General features: G+C 37.5%; 1 protein-coding gene and 1 long non-coding RNA gene across 2 annotated transcripts in view; one reads left to right on the top strand and one right to left on the bottom strand.

Annotated features, from left to right (window-relative positions):
• The window catches only part of LOC145690409 (ATP-binding cassette subfamily G member 4-like), a 265,830-nt gene that overhangs the window by 73,550 nt on the left and 172,825 nt on the right, over positions 1-19,455 (top strand). The window lies entirely within an intron of this gene.
• Positions 949-18,000, bottom strand: LOC145688945 (uncharacterized). The gene is made up of 3 exons (XR_014132025.1): positions 17,478-18,000; positions 4,760-4,897; positions 949-1,091 (listed from the first exon to the last, which is right to left on the bottom strand). It is a non-coding gene; the product is annotated as an uncharacterized LOC145688945 (long non-coding RNA).

Here is a 19,455-nt window from a genome sequence, read left to right as displayed (position 1 = left end):
AAGCAACGAGCAGTTTAACAGTCTCATACATTGCTTAAAGAAAGAGCAATGATTCTCAGAATTACTCAGAAGATATATATGCAATAATTTAAAACGGTTATTTCAATCTTTGCAATTCAGAGCACGAAAAGAAGTATAGCTAAAGGAACACTGATTTTAGCCAGATAGTAAACTCAATCACACTCAGTACCATTAGTTGCTTGGTGTTATCCGTAAGTCAGATCATGGTATCTCATTTCGTGTAGATTTTTACATTTGTTTAATGCTAAAAATGTATTTTATCGCTAATTGAACCCAGTACCATATATATACCGACAGGACGTACCTTAGTCACAAGGTGACATGAGTAAAACACTAAACTGTTCGATTGACACCTGCGGCCTTGTCAACCCTAGAGAAAGTTACAAAGTGATTAAGTAAATACGGAACATAGTTCATACAAAGTATAGCGATGTATGAAGTCTCCGTTTCATATGACTTGGATAAAGGACACATCTGAAATATCAACAAAGAAATATATAATGATTTCTCTGGATAATTTGGATTAGTCCAGAATTCGAACACATACGTTGGTAAGTCCAACGTTTTTTTTAAATATATATATACTTCTTTCTTCGGATTCCCAATAAAGTTGACTACTGAAAAGCTGAGTTATAGATTCTATATTAAAACAACTTCGCTAGACATGTTCAGTATACACATTGCCTTACATACAGAACAATACATTAGTTCTTAATGCATGTCTGAAATAATAGTGCTTCATATAGAATTTTACTTCATCCAATCGTAATAGCACAAAGATAAAAAATATTGCGAGGGATAATATTCTTATTACAGAGAAAAAGAGTTGAAATGACTTAACACTAACAAAAATTTTCTTTAAACAGAGATAATATTTTATTCTAATTTATGGAAGAAAGAAATAATAATTTGTAGTACAGTATTTTTATTAGGGTTATATATTCGTACAAAATAATGTAAGTACAACTGGGTCTGTCTTCAGAAAGAACGTACTTTTAGCCACAACCTACACTGCTTCTTTTCACTGTCTTCCAAGCAGAATCCTGGTTTTGTTTTGATGCACGAAATACCTGAAACAAAAATCAGAAAATATTTAAAATATTAAATTCAGTGTGCTTAACTTGGTTGTACTTAACAATACAAAGTATCTTAACATTTTTGAGATAAAATGGACAAAATCTGTTCGGTCAGGTATGGACTTTTGGGTTGCACGTAGAGAAACTATGAAGTGTTTATTGATGCTGAACAACAACTCAAAATGTATTACTATTCAAAAGTAAGTGGGTACCCCAATGGTGTTCGAGGTACCATGGGGTATCTAATGTCTGTATTTTTTAGATATGTGGAAATGTATGTCTCTAAAATGTAGGGAACTGACATTTGTTTACCGAAAACCTCAACTCGGTAAGCCTTAGGGATATTGAGATATGGGAAAATAAAGAGCGACACCATAGAAGTGTGGGGTTTGCGTACTAGGTGGTGCAGTTTTGCAAACGTAATTACGAGGGCTTACAACAACCTCAAAAGTAGTTTCAATTAAATACACTACACACACGCCCTGATGGGGGTTTTCGGGTGTCATGATATTCGCAGAACTCTCATTTCTAAATATTCTAAAATATGTCTTAATAACGTTTTAAATAACGTTAGAGGTGTGTGTTTACCGAAACCGCAAGTCGGTACGCCTAACAGTTACCGAAATATGATGAAATAAAAAGCGACACCATAGGTACGTGGAGCTTGCATATTAGACAGTACAATTTAGAAAATTAATTAAAATATGACTATCAAGATATTGTCAAATAAAGAGAGGATCCATACAGTTATGGGGTTTTCGTGTTAGGTGGTAAAATTTCCGAAACCGGTCATGGAAAGTTAATAAGCATCAGTATCAATTTCATCTTAAAATAATTAGGTATTTCCATGGAGTTTAAGAACATCATGGGGTCTACCAAGATTAAATTTTAAAAGTTTTGGAAAATATATTTTGACATTTGTAAAGAGTACCGTATTAGAAATATGTATTTACCTAAAACTTCCAGCTAGTACATCTAGCAGCTAGAGAGACACCATACACCATCTTGAAATTTCAGAAAACAATTATTAATCCTAACAAAAGTTAAATAAGATGGTACTTATATGGGTTAAGTGAGTACCTCAGACTCGTCAGTACAATTTCGATCGAAAGATTAATTCAGCTCTAAATTTTCTTTGGACAATTCCAAGCGTTCATCGGGCTCTGAAATAAAGTGAACATTTTTTGTCAATATCTAATATAGCAAGCGAGATATAAGGAATTATGTATTTTATGACGTCGTAAAAATAGAGACCCACATGGATTTGTACTTTTGAGTATTTGCTGTAAGAAGAAGAAATTACAGAAAACAACCGTATATACCTTAATAGACAATTAAATGGGCGGGGCACAGTGGCTTAGTGGTAGAGTGCTTACCTCTGGTGTATTGGGTTCTTGGTTCGATCCACGGCCAAGTCAGTTTGTAGTGGACATCGTATTCGTGGGTTTTCTCGGGGTACTCTCTTTCCTCCCACCTTTGCATTCCATCAATTCTGTCAACAACATTCACTTGCTTTAATCATAATCTCCCTGAGACTAAAATGCATAATCGTGGGTCGCTACACTGAAATATTTCCTTTTATTTAATTTTAAAATTAAATAGGGAGTTAAGTATGATCGTATTTCTATGGGTTAAGTGAATACTCCAATAGTTTCTGCAAAAAAAAAAGATTAGTTAAATACCCTACCACTAAGCTACTGTGTCCCCGCCCACTGAATTGTCTATTAAGGTATATACAGTAGTTTTCTGAATTTTTTTCTTATAGGAAAGACCCAAAAGTACAAATCCATAAAGATATCTATTTTTACGTCATAAAATATATAATTCCTTATATCTTAGTTACTATCTTAGATATTGACAGCGAATTTTCATTCTTTTGCACAGCTCGATGAACTCTTGGAATTGCCTGAAGAAAACCTAGGACTGAACTAATCTTTCGATCGAAATTGTACTGAGGTACTGATTTAACCCATAGAAGTACCATCTTATTTAATTTTGTTGCGACCAATAATTGTTTCCGAAATTTCAAGCTTTTATTTCACAGTGTTTCTCCAGATGTTAGATGTACTAGCTGGAAGTTTTGGGTAAATACATATTTCAAATACTGTTTACAAATGTCAGATTATATTTTCAAAAGCTTTTAAAATTTAATTTTGGTAGACTCCATGATGTTTTAACACCCCATGAACATATCTAATTACTTTAAGATGAAATTGCTACTGGTGTTTATTAACTTTCCATGACCGATTTCGGAAATTTTAGCATCTAACACGAAAACCCCTTAACTGTGTTGGTCCTCCCTTTATTTGACAACATCTTGATAGCCGTTAGTCATATTTTAATTCAATTTCCGAATTGTAGCGTCAAGTATGCAAGCCCCACATACCTATAGTTTATTCCCCCCCCCAAAAAAAAAAATCAGTTCTTTACATTTTAGAGACATGTATTTCCATATATCTAAAATGCAGAAATTAGGTACCGCATTGGAACCCCATTGGAGTACTTACTCACTTTTGCATAGCAAGGTAAAAACGCCAGTGGTTCTCACTTTAAGTTTGAAAACATACTATTTTGTCTCTTCTCTGAGCATCGTGAATCTGTCGGAGCTGTACCATAGTTGGAAAGACTCACTGATCCTTCCTATAGTGACCATGTAGTCAGAATTCAAAAAGGAGTAGCCCTTGAAGCAAAAACAATATTTTAAAATCCTTGCACCAGTAGTCGTCACCTTAAAATCACAATGTTCCAGTAGTAGTCAGGATTTTCTACCAGTGTTCATCACTCAAATAACTTGACAATTTATTCAAAAACGCACTGTGTATCAGTTTAGGGTTGAGAATACAATATAACGTAGTAAGCTTAATAACTTTGCATCACTTTTAGCACTCAAGAAAGAAAATAAAAACGTTTTTACATACTTTTTAAAGCAATTTCAGAAAGAAAAATGTTAACTAAATTCAAAAGTTAACTGTATATCACTTCCACGTTGAGTACAATATTAAATACTATGTTTAATAACTATACGTCACTTTAAACTCTCGAGAATGAACATCAACGTTTGTACATACATTTTAAAAACAATCTGAGAAACAAAATAAGTTAACTGAATTCAAAATTTAATTATACATCACCTTAAGCTTAAGAATACACTATAAAATGCTGAGATTAATAAAAAATGAAATCTAAGTTTAACGTCCCACGGTTATGCCGGTTAGGATAAGGAGACGGTGATAATGAGAAATGAGTGAAATGGTGGAATGAAGAAAGTGGGAGGAAACGGGAGAACCCCGAGAAAACCCACGAGCAAGGTGTTTGTCCACCACAAAGTCCACCAAAGAAATATCGAAAAATACAGCAATATCGAAATATAAACAATATCAAAAATCGAAAATATAGAAATATGAAAGAGATAATGTTAAAAAATATGGATATATCGAACAAAAATGGATATATGATCTTGGAATACGATTTGGTGGAATAATGAGGGAGAAAAATAATCATTGATTAAATATTAAATTGAAAAGAAATAAGAGCCTGACGCTCAAATACTTATCTATCCGGCACCCATCTTGATCCCCATAAAATATCATGAAGTGCTTCATTGATTCTAAACCCAATAATAGTAATTTAACAATAAACACAATATATAATTTACTACGCACCTTGAAATGTAGAAATTAATGATTGTAATCCCCAGCTTTCCAATAGACTTTGATTTCTCCAAATGAAGATTCGGATATCTTGTTTCTTCTCAAGCAATAATGGGTTACAATAATCAGTTGCAGTCCAAAGCCAAGTCACTAAGTTAAGCATAAATATAAAAGAATTCATTAGTTAGATGCATACAAAATCCTACGCATGTAAATCCGAATCTACTTGTATTAAATTGTAAATTTAAACAAACTAAATTATACTACAGTTATAGTGACATCAAACATACATTAAATAAGGTATACAGGGTGTCTCAAAAGTCCCCTGACATAGGGTAACTGTTATTATCAGAGTTACAACAGAATGTAGGAGGGAAAAGCATATCCAATTATGATGTTTTCAATCTAAAGTGAAGGAATTTTTAAAATCGGATGGCCCGTTTGCGCTGTACACTCTCTATGCGCCCAATGTGAAATGAAAATGCAACGTTGCCATTTACCTGGATCCACAACAGAAGTGAGTGAAGTTACTGTCTTTTACGCTAACATGTCGATGGCCAGCCCCCGTTTCAAACAGTAACTTCATTCACTTATGTCGTGGGTCCAGGTAAATGACAACGTTGCATTTTCATTTAAAATTGGGTGCATAAAGAGTATACAGCACATTCATCTTGTCCGATTTTTAAAAAAAGTGTTCACTTTAGATTGAAAACGTCATATTTCGAGATGTTTTTCCTCTTACATTTTGTCGTCAGGGAACCTATGTCAGGGAACGTTTGAGACATCCTGTATACATCATAAGAAGTTCCTTTCTAAATTCTACACGGATGTGGTTTCATTGAATGTGAGGTGGGTGATACACATTAGGCCTTTTGGGAGTACGTCACACGGACGACCGTAATTTTGTGTTCAAAATTTTTATGAACTGGTGGGATATGTGATACATATGGCCACGGGCTAGAATTTTCTCAGTATGTCAAATATGCAATCAGATTTCATGCAGCTTAATTTGGTGAAAAGCTATTGCCAATTGAACGTTACATTTACCTCTTTCTTGCAGATGTTGAACCATGCCGTTAGCACGTGAGGAATGGATCGAAATAATCAAACTGTGGGGCAGGAGGAGTATATGTGCAGTGGTTGCCGATTGCAGAGTCATCCACAATGTGACTGTGTCACATGTTTCAGTGTCACAGTAATTAACTAAATTTGAGAAGACGGGCACATTCGTGAACATACATCGTAGCTGTTCAAACTCGCGGGACCTTGTTCCTTCCCCATTTTGAACCGGTACATGAAAATGCCATTTACTCCATGTTTGCCTGCGCCGATTTTGAAAATTCCTTCACTAATCGATTTCTCCCGTCGAGTACTACAAGAATCAGTTAAAATCTCGCGGGCCCTTTTTTCTTCCCCATTTTGAACCGGTACATGAAAATGCGATTTTCTTCATGCTTGCCTGCGCCGATTTTGAACATTCTTTCACTAATTGATTTCTCTCGTCGAGTACTACAAGAATCAGTTAAAATCTCGCGGTCCTTTTTTCTTCCCATTTTGAACCGGTACCTGAAAATGCGATTTTCTTCATGTTTGCCTGTGCCGATTTTGAAAATTCTTTCAGTAATCTATTTCTGTCGTCGAGTACTACAAGAATCAGTTAAAATCTCGCGGGCCCTTTTTTCTTCCCCAAGCCAATATTTTTTGTATATTTTGAATGTATTCAAGTATGGAACAAAAGTATTATATAATTCCCTTAGTAGGCTTCTCAACTTAATATTTTTCAACTTAAATTTTATTTATTTTAATTATTTATTTTCTTGTGACTCAATATTTAATTGCAATCGTTCATTGGGGAGAAGGGTGGCCATTCTCAAATATATAAATATAGTATTCTTAAAATTTATGTGTTCTCGTACTATTAGTTTCTTCCACTAGACCTGGAAATTGCAAAATTAATACCTGGAAAACCTGGAAAATTCAGGAAAATTGAGTTCCATATTTATCTATGAACACTGCTATTTACAATTTTTTTCGAATAGGGAGAACTGTACAAAAGGGTGTTTTGGGAATGGTATAACAATAGGTTTCTGGGAGTGTTGTTCGAAATGAAATCTTTAAGTTTTACGTCCCACTATTATACTGGCTAGGCTAAAGATAACGGGGTGTTGTTCGGTGGGGGTCAATGTTGCCAATTTTGGGTAAAGTCGCTAAATAAGGGGAATTCGACCTCAACGATAGCGTAGGTTGACCATAAAATTTTCAGTTAAAAACGGGACAGGTTCTTGCAACCCTAGACTTTTAGATCTACCTTTCTTCTTATCAGTGCCTTGATATCAGATTTCCTCCTCTCTCTCTTTGTTACAGAGCGGGTACTTATCAAAAAGGAAAGACACGTTGAAATTTGTTCAACACAACCAACTGCTAAAACCTCTGCTGCCTTTCGAGCAGTACTGCGAACTATAGAGTATGTTTAATATAGGGAATTTCAGTTCAATTTTTGCCGCTTTGTTATTATTTATACTTTTAAAAGGAGTAAAGGTATTGGGTTTGTTATTTACTTCTTTCATTTACATAAAACGGGACGAATACTACTTTTTTCCATCTACTGACGGAACGGCCGCGACACGCCCCTAAAACGGGACTGTCTCGGTCAAAACGGGACGTATGGTCGCCCTACGATAGCGACAAAAAAAATTCCGATTGGAGACTTTTTTGGGTGATTTTTAAATGACGATTTACCTACTTACACATTTAGCGACTTTTTGCTGCAAACAAAATGTTCATCTGTAGAGAAGCATTATTAGTTCAAAACAGTTTTTTCTGTTTGTTTGTTTTAATCAGCGCAAGTGATGAAGAGTTTGGAAATACAGCGTCAGGGCCGGCGCGAGGGGGGATCGAGCCGTGCCACCGCCCAGGGCGGCACGTCTAGTGGGCGGCAAAATTTGAAAAAGAAAAGAATATTATTAAAATATAATGCTTCGTAATAGGCCCACATGGAAAAATAAAATTGTGTTCCCTGAGAATGTAATTTAAACTTACTTCACTCAGATTCAGGAAATTCAAAGCATTCCCCCTCATTTTCAATTATCAAACTACTAGCCACAGGTATCTCGTTCAAGATTTCCCTTGCAGCAGCGTAGATAAGATTTTCAGCTAGAGCGGATAAGATTGTCAAGTGTCTTTTATATTTTTTTCTATTCAGCAATATTCTAACGCTCCACTCCAAGTACGCAAAAGGTACACTCCCACTTGAGACAGGCGGTTCTAGCCTACAGCACCTAGAGACATTTAGGTTTTAGCAGCGAGTTTTTAACCAATTTACAAATTGTTCATTATCATGTCTTATCAACAATATATATAAATATATATATAATTGTTTTTATATTTAAGCAATACAAATCATGGCCGAACACATTAAAAGAACCATGGGAGGGCAAAATAAATGCGACCATTACTGAGGAAAAGATGTCCAAAATTTTTTAAATTCCTATTCTTAGTGAGTAAATTGAAAGTAAAATACTGTTTTTGTTGAGAGCTGCAACATATTATACTATAGTGCTAGACTGTACACCAGATATTTCTGGTACAAAGGATCGTTCGTTTTGTACAAATCACATACAATAATGGAGAATGGCTTACAAAAATTTGCGAACACTTTCTTGGTTTCGTACCAGTAAAAGACATCACTGGTCTAGCTAGAACTGACAGAAGTAATAATTAAACGGCTAAAAGAAATGAACTTCTATCGAAGATATGAAGGGCCAAAGATATGACAATAGTTCCAATATGAAAAGAAAAAATAAATTCTCAAGATTTACATGTTTCTTTACTAAACTTTATCGTTAACGATGTAGCCACAACATCTCAAGTCCACCGTTTCATTTTTTTTTTTTTTTTTTTTTGTATAGTTAAAAAAAAGTTTCTGACTTCTTTTCTGCGTCAGTTCAACGTTGGGCCATACTAAAGGAACCTATTAGCAGCCTCACTTTAAAACCATTCAGCACCACAAGATGGGAGAGTCGAGTTGATGCTCTGACTTCACTTAGATATCAAATAGAGGCTTATGATACCTTACTTCAAATAAGTAACGACAATATAATAGAATGATCGCCCATGATGTTCTGTGTATAGCAAACCACCTGCGTGGCTTTACTTTCTTTACTCACTCGTTATGTGGTATGACTTTTCACTCCACATAAACATAGTAAACAAAAGTGTGTTTGATCCAGTAGGGTTTCTTTAAAACAAATCTGAGAACTTTCAGAGGAGCAGAAATGATGCAAAGTTTCAACCTTGCTTAATTGATGCGATGGAGTTGGCATCAGCATTAGATATGGATGATCCATGGATAGGCAATACAGTGCAAGCTCGAAGTCGAAAGAAGAGACAGTTTCAATAGAAGGCAGAAGATGAAGCTATTGAAGATCCACAAACAAGATACAAGATCGATTTTTATTACAAACTTCTAGACGTGATTGTGTTAGATTTAAGAGAAAGGTTTGGGCAATTTAAACATCACAGCGAGTATTTCGATTTTCTTTACGATATAAATAATCTGAACGATATGCCACCTGAACTTTTGTCTGAAAAGTGCCTGCATTTTAATACGCGAAGAATCGAAAGATATTAACCCGTGATTTCAAAGACGAACTGAAACTATTAACCGCTATAATTAAGCCTAAAAGTTCATCAAAAGAGACTAAAATTAATCAAGAAATATGACTTTGCTCCCTATGTCAGTGTTGCAGTTATGATTTGGTTTATCTTACCAGTAACAGTGGCAAGTTGAGAAAGAAATTTTTCGAAACTTACTCTAAGCTTATTAAAAACTATCTACATTCTTCCATATCTCAAACACGTTTAAGTGCTCTAGTGATGATATCAATGGAACATCAATTGGCTGAAACATTGGACTACGCGAATGTGATAAAGGAATTTGCTCATACCAAAACAAGAAAAGTTTTTTCAATTAAACTATGTTAAATTGTGTATTTCTATTGTGTTTTAGTACATTATAAGTCTTAAGCTAATTACTTACTTTTGCCGTAATATTTGACTCACTATATTATCTTTTTGCTCCATACTCTATTGGAAACACCTTTTGATATAAAATAAGCTTAAAAATTAAAATTCTTAGTCGAACTAAAGCATACATTAAAAAAAAAAAAACTGTATGCCCTGCTGTATATCACGTACAGCAAAATCGAGCATACTGAATATTGTGTCATGTATGGAGTCGTTTAAATATTAAAGCATTCGAGAGAGGCAGTTCAATTTTTTGTTTACTTTTCCTTTTCATACATGTTTTTAAATATGGTATCTTACTTTTTCTTAATATCTGAATGTCTTCTGTCAAAATAAGGTTTGTGGATTAAAGGGGCGGCATTTGAAAGTACCGCCCAGGGCGGCAAAACTGCTAGCGCCGGCCCTGTACAGCGTACTCACTACTCCACAATCCTGCATTGTTATGTTACCCTTGCCCTCTAACGAAGAATAACTACAAACTTGATGTCCTTTAGTTCGCAGAGTTTCCGTTGAGAGACACACGTAATACATCATTACCGATAGCAACAAGATTAGCTATAGATGCGTGAATAAAGGCGAAGAAGGTGTTTGTTATATTTGTCCTCTGGGGTCTTTTAATTATTCTGCACGTTTTCTTTTACAAAAAATTGCTTAACGTAAGTACTGTAGTGTTAATTATTTCGGAACTATTTTGACCACAACATGAACAAAAGTACCCGAAACAACCTGAAATGATCCCTGAATTAAAGGATTGGTTGCGCTCTGTTTACAAAGATGTGAATAGAACCAGCGGCGCAAATCTGTCTTCAACATTGGGGGGGGGGAGAGGGTAAGACCGTTACCATACTTTTTTTGGCGATGTCCAAAATACTTATGAAGTTGAAAAACAATGTTGTGGAGGATCAGAGTTGTCTTTAGCGTTAGGAGGTTGCAGATTTGAGGCTTATTCTGGGGGACATCTATTTTATCTCACGTTCCTTTGTAGCAATCGGACAAAAATCAAATTTCTCCCAAAAAACACATTTCAAATCGGATTATTTGGGAGAAGTCCCCCTCAGTTCCAAGATTGGAGGGGACATGTATCCGTCATCCCCCCCGGGATTTGCGCCAGTGAGTAGAACATATTGTTTAGTTTACATCTACAACTTTTACAATGCTTATATGGGGGGGGGGAGAGGGTAAGACCGTTACCATACTTTTTTTGGCGATGTCCAAAATACTTATGAAGTTGAAAAACAATGTTGTGGAGGATCAGAGTTGTCTTTAGCGTTAGGAGGCTGCAGATTTGAGGCTTATTCTGGGGGACATCTATTTTATCTCACGTTCCTTTGTAGCAATCGGACAAAAATCATCAAATTTCTCCCAAAAAACACATTTCAAATCGGATTATTTGGGAGAAGTCCCCCTCAGTTCCAAGATTGGAGGGGACATGTATCCGTCATCCCCCCCCCCCGGGATTTGCGCCAGTGAGTAGAACATATTGTTTAGTTTACATCTACAACTTTTACAATGCTTATAGACAATGAATTTCTCGATTATTTCTTATAGCGACTTTTCACCCAAAATTGGAGTCGTCACCTCTCGTTTCGCAAACTTATTGCCAACATTTTAGAAACTGGTTGCGGGGAGAGCTACAATGGATGATTCAAGTTATTTCGTCGCTTCCGCTGTGAACCTAAGTACAAGATTCCAAAAGTCACATTTTTTTTGGTTCCAAACAATATGTCTGCTGGGTGAAAGCATAGACTGGAATGTGTTGCCTTTCCTACCTTATCTTTAATCCCATAGTAGCTTCTTTCCCAAAGTTAAAAAAATGCAATTCTTCCTTTCTTAATAGTACTTATTACCCAAAGTATTACGTAAGCATTGTATGTTACTTATGTAGCTCACAGAGCCGCAGCTATGGGCGAGCAAGCAAAGCACGTGTCCCGGGCGCGTGGTTGGAGGGGCGCCTAAAAGAGAGGTTATATATTAGTACTTTTCCTGGCGGTATTTAATACTTTTCATCAGAGTGCGAAATCATGAAATCAAAGTGAGAGGAAAAAATGAAATGAAATCTTTGAGTTTTACGTCCCACGGTTATGCCGGTTAGGCTAAAGGAGACGGTGATTATGAGAAATGAATGAAATGGTGGAATGAAGTAAGTGGGAGGAAATGGGAGAACCCCGAGAAAACCCACGCACACGGTGTTTGTCCACCACAAGGTTCACTTGGCGGGGCTAGGATCGAATCCGGGACCCCAAGCACCAGAGGTGAACGCTCTACCACTGAGCCACCGCAGGCCCTAAAAGTGAGAGGAGACTGGAGGAGTGAGAGAGAGAGAGAGAGAGAGAGAGAGAGAGAGAGAGAGAGAGAGAGAGAGAAGAAAACGCTCGCACTTTTACACTTCAAAGTAAATTAAGTCATTTATTTTTTCTGTCCCCCTCCTCCCCCTCCCCTAAGTTCTACTGTCAAAGTAAATAGCTTAAAACACTCCCAGGCCAGAACCGCATCTACGTTGGAAATTTGATCGAGATCGGTCGGTCGGTGCAAGAGATTAAGAAAAAATGAAATGAAACCTTTGAGTTTTACGTCCCACAGTTATGCCGGTTAGGCTAAGGGAGACGCTGATGATGAGCAATGAATTAAATGGTGGAATGAAGTAAGTGGGAGGAAATGGGAGAACCCCGAGAAAACCCACGCACACGGTGTTTGTCCACCACAAAGTTCACTTGGCGGGGGCTGGGATCGAACCCGGGACCCCAAGCACCAGAGGTGAGCGCTCTACCACTGAGCCAGCGCGACCCATGATTTAACAGAGAAAATACATATATTGTACATTATAATTACATTACATTACCAATCTTTCGTAATTAATAAACCACAAGTCATTACACAAGCGTGGTTGGTTCGAAGTTTAGCATCCAATTCAGGTCCGAGGCTATCTGAGACTTGGTTCTAGATCTTTAACGTGGAATACGCACCACATGAGCTTCCAGAAGATTCGAATGAACGGGAGGATGAGGAAGATTTCCCCTCTCCAAGTAATTTAATAGTGTTCACTCTAAAGATAAACCGTATATAACTCTATAACTCTCAATCTTTGTCGTTGCAGGGCACTAGTTTGAAGTGAGGTGATCGTGAACAAAAATTGACTTGATGAGAGAGCATTTTCGTATTATGATTTATTACGATATTCGGCAAGGGTTAACACAACAACAATGTGTTCATCAGATAACTGTTACTTTTCCTGATGAAGCCCCATCTCAGACAATTTACAGGTGGTTTCAGGAATTCACGTGTGGTCAGCTCAGCCTGACTGATGGAGATTGTGCAGGTAGTCCATCGACAGTCATTGTGCCCAAAAACGTTGCTGCTGTTCGTGAAATTATGAACACTGATTGGCATGTGACTTATCGCGAAATTCAGGAAATCTTAGGCATTGTAATGAGCCAAATACAAATAATATTGCACTATTATTTACGTGTAAAAAAACTTTGCACTCGTTGGATCCCACACAATTTAAGTCGCGCACAAAAGACGCCCGTGTAAAGTGGTGCAAAGTTATAACGAAACTGTTCAAGTCTGGATCATCTAATTCGGTGTTTAACATTGGAGCAGGTAATGAAACTTGGATATATACGTACGAACCGGAAACAAAGCGACGATCTGCTGTGGGTGTTCCGCGAGAACCTAAACCAATCAAAGTTGTTCATGCACACTGTGCCTCCAAACAAACGATTGCATAAGTTTTTGGTAAATCAGGTCATATTGCAACTGTACCATTGGAGAATTGCAGAACAGTCAATGCAGAATGGTACACAACCATATGTCTATCAGAAGTACTGAATGTGAGCAAACAGTTCAACCGTCGTATCATTCTGCACACGACTATACGAGCTCGCACACAGCAGCTGCCACAAATGATTTTCTGGACCAGGAAAGCGAAGTCATGACATCCGGCTTATTTCCCTGATTTAGTTCCCAGTGATTTCTTTTTGTTCCCAACAATAAAGAACATGTTGCGTGGGAAGCGCTTTTGCACCTCCAGAAGAAGCCATCGAGACATACAAACTGCAGGTTTCACAGATACCAACCTCGGAGTGGCATACCTGTTTCAAGATTTGGTTATATCGCATGAAAATGCACTGCTATTCATGGGGAGTACTTTCAAAAGCAATAAAAAAATGCACTTTCATGTTCTTGCGTTCTATCATTTTCCCGAAACTTTCAGTGCAACCCTCGTATTGCATCACTGAGATATAAATAGCTTTGATTGTATATCTAGAAAAGTCACCCTCTCGTAAGAAGCTTCATTTGAACCCTTCGAGTTACTGCACTTCCCACCTGGATACAACAGGGTAAACGTAGTCTCAAGCAGGCCCGAAACCAGCCACATATGTTTAGAGGGACCATGAATATATTAGGGGGGCAAGTCATCAAAACTTCTCTTACAAATATCTAAATTGTGTTTTCTGTATTGAGGTCTGGAGGGGCCATGAAAAGTTTAGGGGGCAGTTGCCCACTAGCCTCCCCCTCTACTTACGGGCCTGGCCTCAAAACAAAACACTAGAATGTGCGCAACTGGGGATCAAAACACAAACGGAATAGGAGAAATAATTCAAGTGAATCAAAGCCTAGCATAGCGAGTTTTTGCGTATTAGTTGCTTTGTTAATACCTAATTCCTTCTAGAAATAGTGAAACAATACTATGAAGAAAAACTAATAACCGAATGAATCTCAAGGAACCGGAATAATTTCCGACTGATTAAACTAAATAGTTATAAATTCTATAACTTACTGTTCCGTTGAAGGTCTCAACTCCAGCAAGTAGACCTACACAAAACCAAAACTAGGGAATTAAAAATTATTTTTCTTTTTTCATGTCGCACAGCTACGACCTTAGGCCAAAAGAGACTGACAATTAATAGAAGTGAACGCGTTTATGGAAGTAATTTGTTTCCACTCTCCCACCGAGAATCGGACGAGGGGCCACGTTTAGCAAGGCCACACGGAAATCACTAGACCAGTGGGGAAGACTACTAAAATACTAAGTAACAATATATTTAATGTATAGTAGAAATCAAATTAGTGTAAAGAATTGAGAAGGAATCTTATTCTAAATGCCAACAGGGTATATAGTATGCTATTTAACGCAGTTTATCTGAAATCGTGAACTGTGCACACCAGTGGCGTATTTAGGGGGGTGGCTTCCGGGCTTAAGCCCTCCCCGAAATCTTACTTAGTAAAGTAAATGAAATATCTTGCAGAATTTTCACATTTCCAGGCAAAGCCCCCCCCCGAAAGTTAACAAAGCCCCTCCCGAACAAAATCGTAAATACGCCACTGGTACACACCAATATCACGGAACGATTTTTATGACGGTGCCCTTAAACTATACCAACTAAAGAAGTAGACCCAATTATCTTCGTGACATTAGGGAATGCAGGCAGGCGCATTAGCCCAGGTTGGGCACAGCTATAAAGAAAACGCATGGAAACAAAGTAAAACATCTTTCAGTTTTACGTCCCGCTTGTAACCAGAGTCTGATCTAGAAGGTAAAAACTGGGGGGGGGGGGCAGAACCCAGACTATGGTAGGTATATCATGAGTTTACTATAAACTTTGAAAGAAATATTAATAATACCTTAAATTATATCTGTCACTCAAAAAACTGGGGGGCCTAGCGCCCCCGGCCCCGGGCTAGATCCGCCACTGCTTGTAACGTAATAAAATGTAATACAAGTACTTGATTGATCAAATCTGGTTATCATACCGTGAACCACCACTCGTAAAACAATGAAAATACAGTTACCAACTACTATGTGGTCTTCACGTTGCTGTTAGTAACCACATTATATCTTTACTATTACTTATCGATATATAACATGCTCTGTCTCATAACATCTATAGCATCTGTCCAAGTTAAAATTCAGTTGTTTTACGTTTTTACCAAGCACAGAATATGAACCCAGTCCAATCCTACAATAGTCTCACTGTGAAAGGTGAAATTAAACTGCCTGGCATTCGAACCCATGTCAGGCATTTGCTTTAACGTCCGTTGCAGACTCTCGTGGCGGCTTGCGTGCATACCCATGGCTTTCAACTATGGTTTAGTAACCAAATCAAGTGCCAAGACAAATACAAATAGCAAACACGCCAACTCTCCATATCAAGTTAACGCAGATGGGAGGGGAGGAATGTATACCTAAATTCCAAATTTATGTATCCAAAACGATGAAAACATGTTTTAATTTTGAAAATTATGTTTTCTAGACCAAATATGAACTAACCAGAGATTTCAAGGAACCAGTTCGTCATAAGCTAGAACCATCGCATATCACTAACTATTCAAAATTATATTACTAATTTCTAATATTTCAAACTACTAAGGCAAGGGAATGAGTTAATTTTTTGTGGAAGCTAATTTGAGCTCATTTTACTTTCATATATACATACCAATAAGCTGAAAGTTTCAAGAAGGCCTGAAGATGGTCAAAAAGGGTTCTCAAGCCCTCTCTCCTGGCCTACATCCTAGCTACGGACATGACCGTGTTATACTACTCTATGTGAAGATACGTTCCTCAACCAACATAGGACATTTTTTTCGATTACTTACGTAAAGAAAAAATATTTTATGCAACCTATATACACCTTTGAGTAATTTCAAAATGCTCCAAGATTTCAAATGACTTAATCCATCAGTCAATATTGTATGATATTTAAGTTATGAAATGAGAGCTCGGACCACGGTGGCTCAGTGGTAGTGTGGTCACTTCTGACGTGAGGAATTACTCCCTGTTCAATCCTTGTTCCAAGGTTAAGTACCATAAACTCCGTCGGTCCAGACCTACTATGTAAGTGAACCGGTAAAAATGCACTTTAAACAGAACATTCATAGGAACCAATACTAAACCGAGCCCTGCGGGGTGTCTAACCCCGTTCGCTTGCTGTCACTCGCTCAGTTATATTTCCCTTAGTAAGTAACACTGGAGATCTTATATTTGCAGGATTGGGGGGAGAAACTAAAAGATACCCAAAATCACTTGTTCTGCTCAAAGTGCACTCTTACCAGTGAACGAAAATTAAGCAAACCTAACCAAAATATATTTATACGTAATTATGCCAGTTTTTTTTTTCCTTTTTAATAGAACCACTCAATCGTAATAAAATAATCACCCTGACTACTAAGTAATCTTGACTCGCTATCGCTCACTTGGCATTACTATGTGAATTGAATATTGAGCTTTGATGAAGAAAGTAACCATCCTGGGTACCAACTCTCTTTACTTATATATGCGCACCAGCATTCTAGAACCTTCCCCGTAATTACTGTCAAAGTTGAAGAGCTATTGGGGCTTAACGGAATAAATAGGTCTACACTGTTCCCAAGCGCTTTGTGATGAACAAACACAATGGCCCTTTTTTCCACAGAGTTCTCTCGTTTCCTCCCACTTTCGTTATTCCAACATAATCATTCATTTCATAATCAGTCTCCCTCAGCCCCAGTGCATAATCGTGGGACATTAAACTTTAAAAAAAAAAGAAAAGAAAAGAAAGATTAACGTAGTCTACACAAACTGCTACTTCTATAAACATACCTTCATACATTTACGTAAATAAAAAACAAACGAGCTTACGGAATCTCGCAGCACTGAGGTGAAAGTAAAACAAAACTAATTGAAATGTAAAATAGTAGATCTTCTAGTGCAGGAAAACCAACTTACTTGAAATCCTAGGTGAGTGACCACGATCAAAAACGCTTCCACTCTCCTTCTTATACTAATTTTGCACATCAAATGTCAAGCCAAGACGAAGCTAAGTCGCTTCTATGCTACTGAATTCTGGGTATTACAAAAATAATGACAACCCGCCCGCTAATGCTACCAATGAAAAGGATCCACCAGTTAGTAACCCCTACGGGCAATTTTACTATTGGGCAATGGAAATAAAAAAAAATGCTTTTTACGTCAAGCAACTGATAGCAGACACTGATATATTACTTGTTTTCTCTGTTGTTTTTTAAACCTTTCAATACCCACGTATTTTTTCTGTAGTGGGACTGGGTTGTTAGTACACAAGATATACATGGAAAGATACAGCAGGCGGCGCGGTGTCTCATTGGTAGAGCGTTCACCTCCGGTGCTTGGGGTCCCTGGTTCGATCCCAGCTCGCGCCGTGTGGACTTTGTGGTGGACAAACACCGTGCTCGTGGGTTTTCTCGGGGCTCTCCCGTTTCCTCCCACTTTCTTCATTCCACCATTTCACTCATTTCTCATTATCACCGTCTCCTTTAGCCTAACCGGCATAACCGTGGGACGTTAAACTTAAAGATTTCATTTCATTTTCAAAGATACAGCACCGAGGCTACTAGGCTATATTAGACGTAGATCCGTAGCTTTCATTCAAACCACATTAGAGAGCACGGTGGCTCAGTGGTAGATCCTTGTCTCTGTGGCGTGAGGTCCCTTGTTCGATCCTCGACCAAGTAAGTTTGGGGTGGGCAACATCGTGTGCGTGGATTTTCTCGGGGTACTCCTTTCCCTCCAACATTCTCATTCCATCAATTCTTCCATCATCATTCACTTACTTTGATCATCGTCTCCCTTACCCTAGCGGACATAAGTATGGGACGTTAAACTGAAAGATTTCATTTCATTTCTCAAACCACAGTACCTACCATCGAGAATCAAACCTGTTCTGCATAGGCAGCGAAGTTCTAACTACTTGGCCATGAGGAATCCCATCAGGGGTGTCATTTAGAGAGGGCAGGGAGGGGCAATTGCGCCTCTGAGATTGAGATTTATATAGATTTTATCAATAGAATAGTATTAAATCAGTAAGAAAACGCAAAATTTTACTTATATCAAGAGGTCTTGCCCCCCCCCCCAAGCAAAATCTGAAATGACGCTCCTGAATCCCATCGATGTATGTTTGGTCTGGTCAACAACATATTTTCCTCCTTTGCTTCTTTCTTTAGTGGTTGAATAATAATAATAATAATAATAATAATAATAATAATAATAATAATAATAATAATAATAATAATAATGAGTTTCTTCGTGGTTAAGCGGTTAGCGTACGCGCCTTTGGCATGAGAGACCCGGATTCGATTCTTGGCAGGAGTTCATGTGGTTCGAATTCCACGTTAATCAGTAGGTCCCGTCTCATATAGCCTCGCTGCTTAAAGGGACGTTAAACTCAAAATCAACTCAACTCAATAATAATAATAACATACATCCAGAAATGCTTTAGAGGTGGCTGCAAATCGGATGATTAATATGTATGCTTCATATACATAAAACAAAACGTAATAGACGACTAGTTAGCTTCCATGGGCACGTTGTATTACAGAAAGATCAGTATTATAAACGTAATTTGGAAGATGGTATAAATATAAAGAAGGCAACAATGTAATCCTGGTATCTTATGCGTTCATCACAGGGATGATACTGCATTGTAATATATATAGAATATAGGAATAGTCTATAGTTGTTTTAAGACATCGGAGAACTCCAGTATGTGACGTAAAATAAAGTGATAAACAATTCCGCTTTTTTCGCCTGTGATCAGTACTCCAACTAAGATTTTTTTTTTAAAAAAAAAAAGGTACATTGGAAGCTTGTACGGTGGCGTCAACTGCCGTGTCCCCGTACGAATCCTTCCATTTAACACAATGCTTCTTCACGACTGCCGGGTACGAAG

Source organism: Thermobia domestica, chromosome 7, assembly GCF_964235325.1.
Source record: "Thermobia domestica chromosome 7, izTheDome1.hap1.1, whole genome shotgun sequence".
NCBI classification, from domain to species: domain Eukaryota; kingdom Metazoa; phylum Arthropoda; class Insecta; order Zygentoma; family Lepismatidae; genus Thermobia; species Thermobia domestica.
Note: the sequence above shows the minus strand (reverse complement) of the source record. Positions and strands in the feature narration are given on the sequence as shown.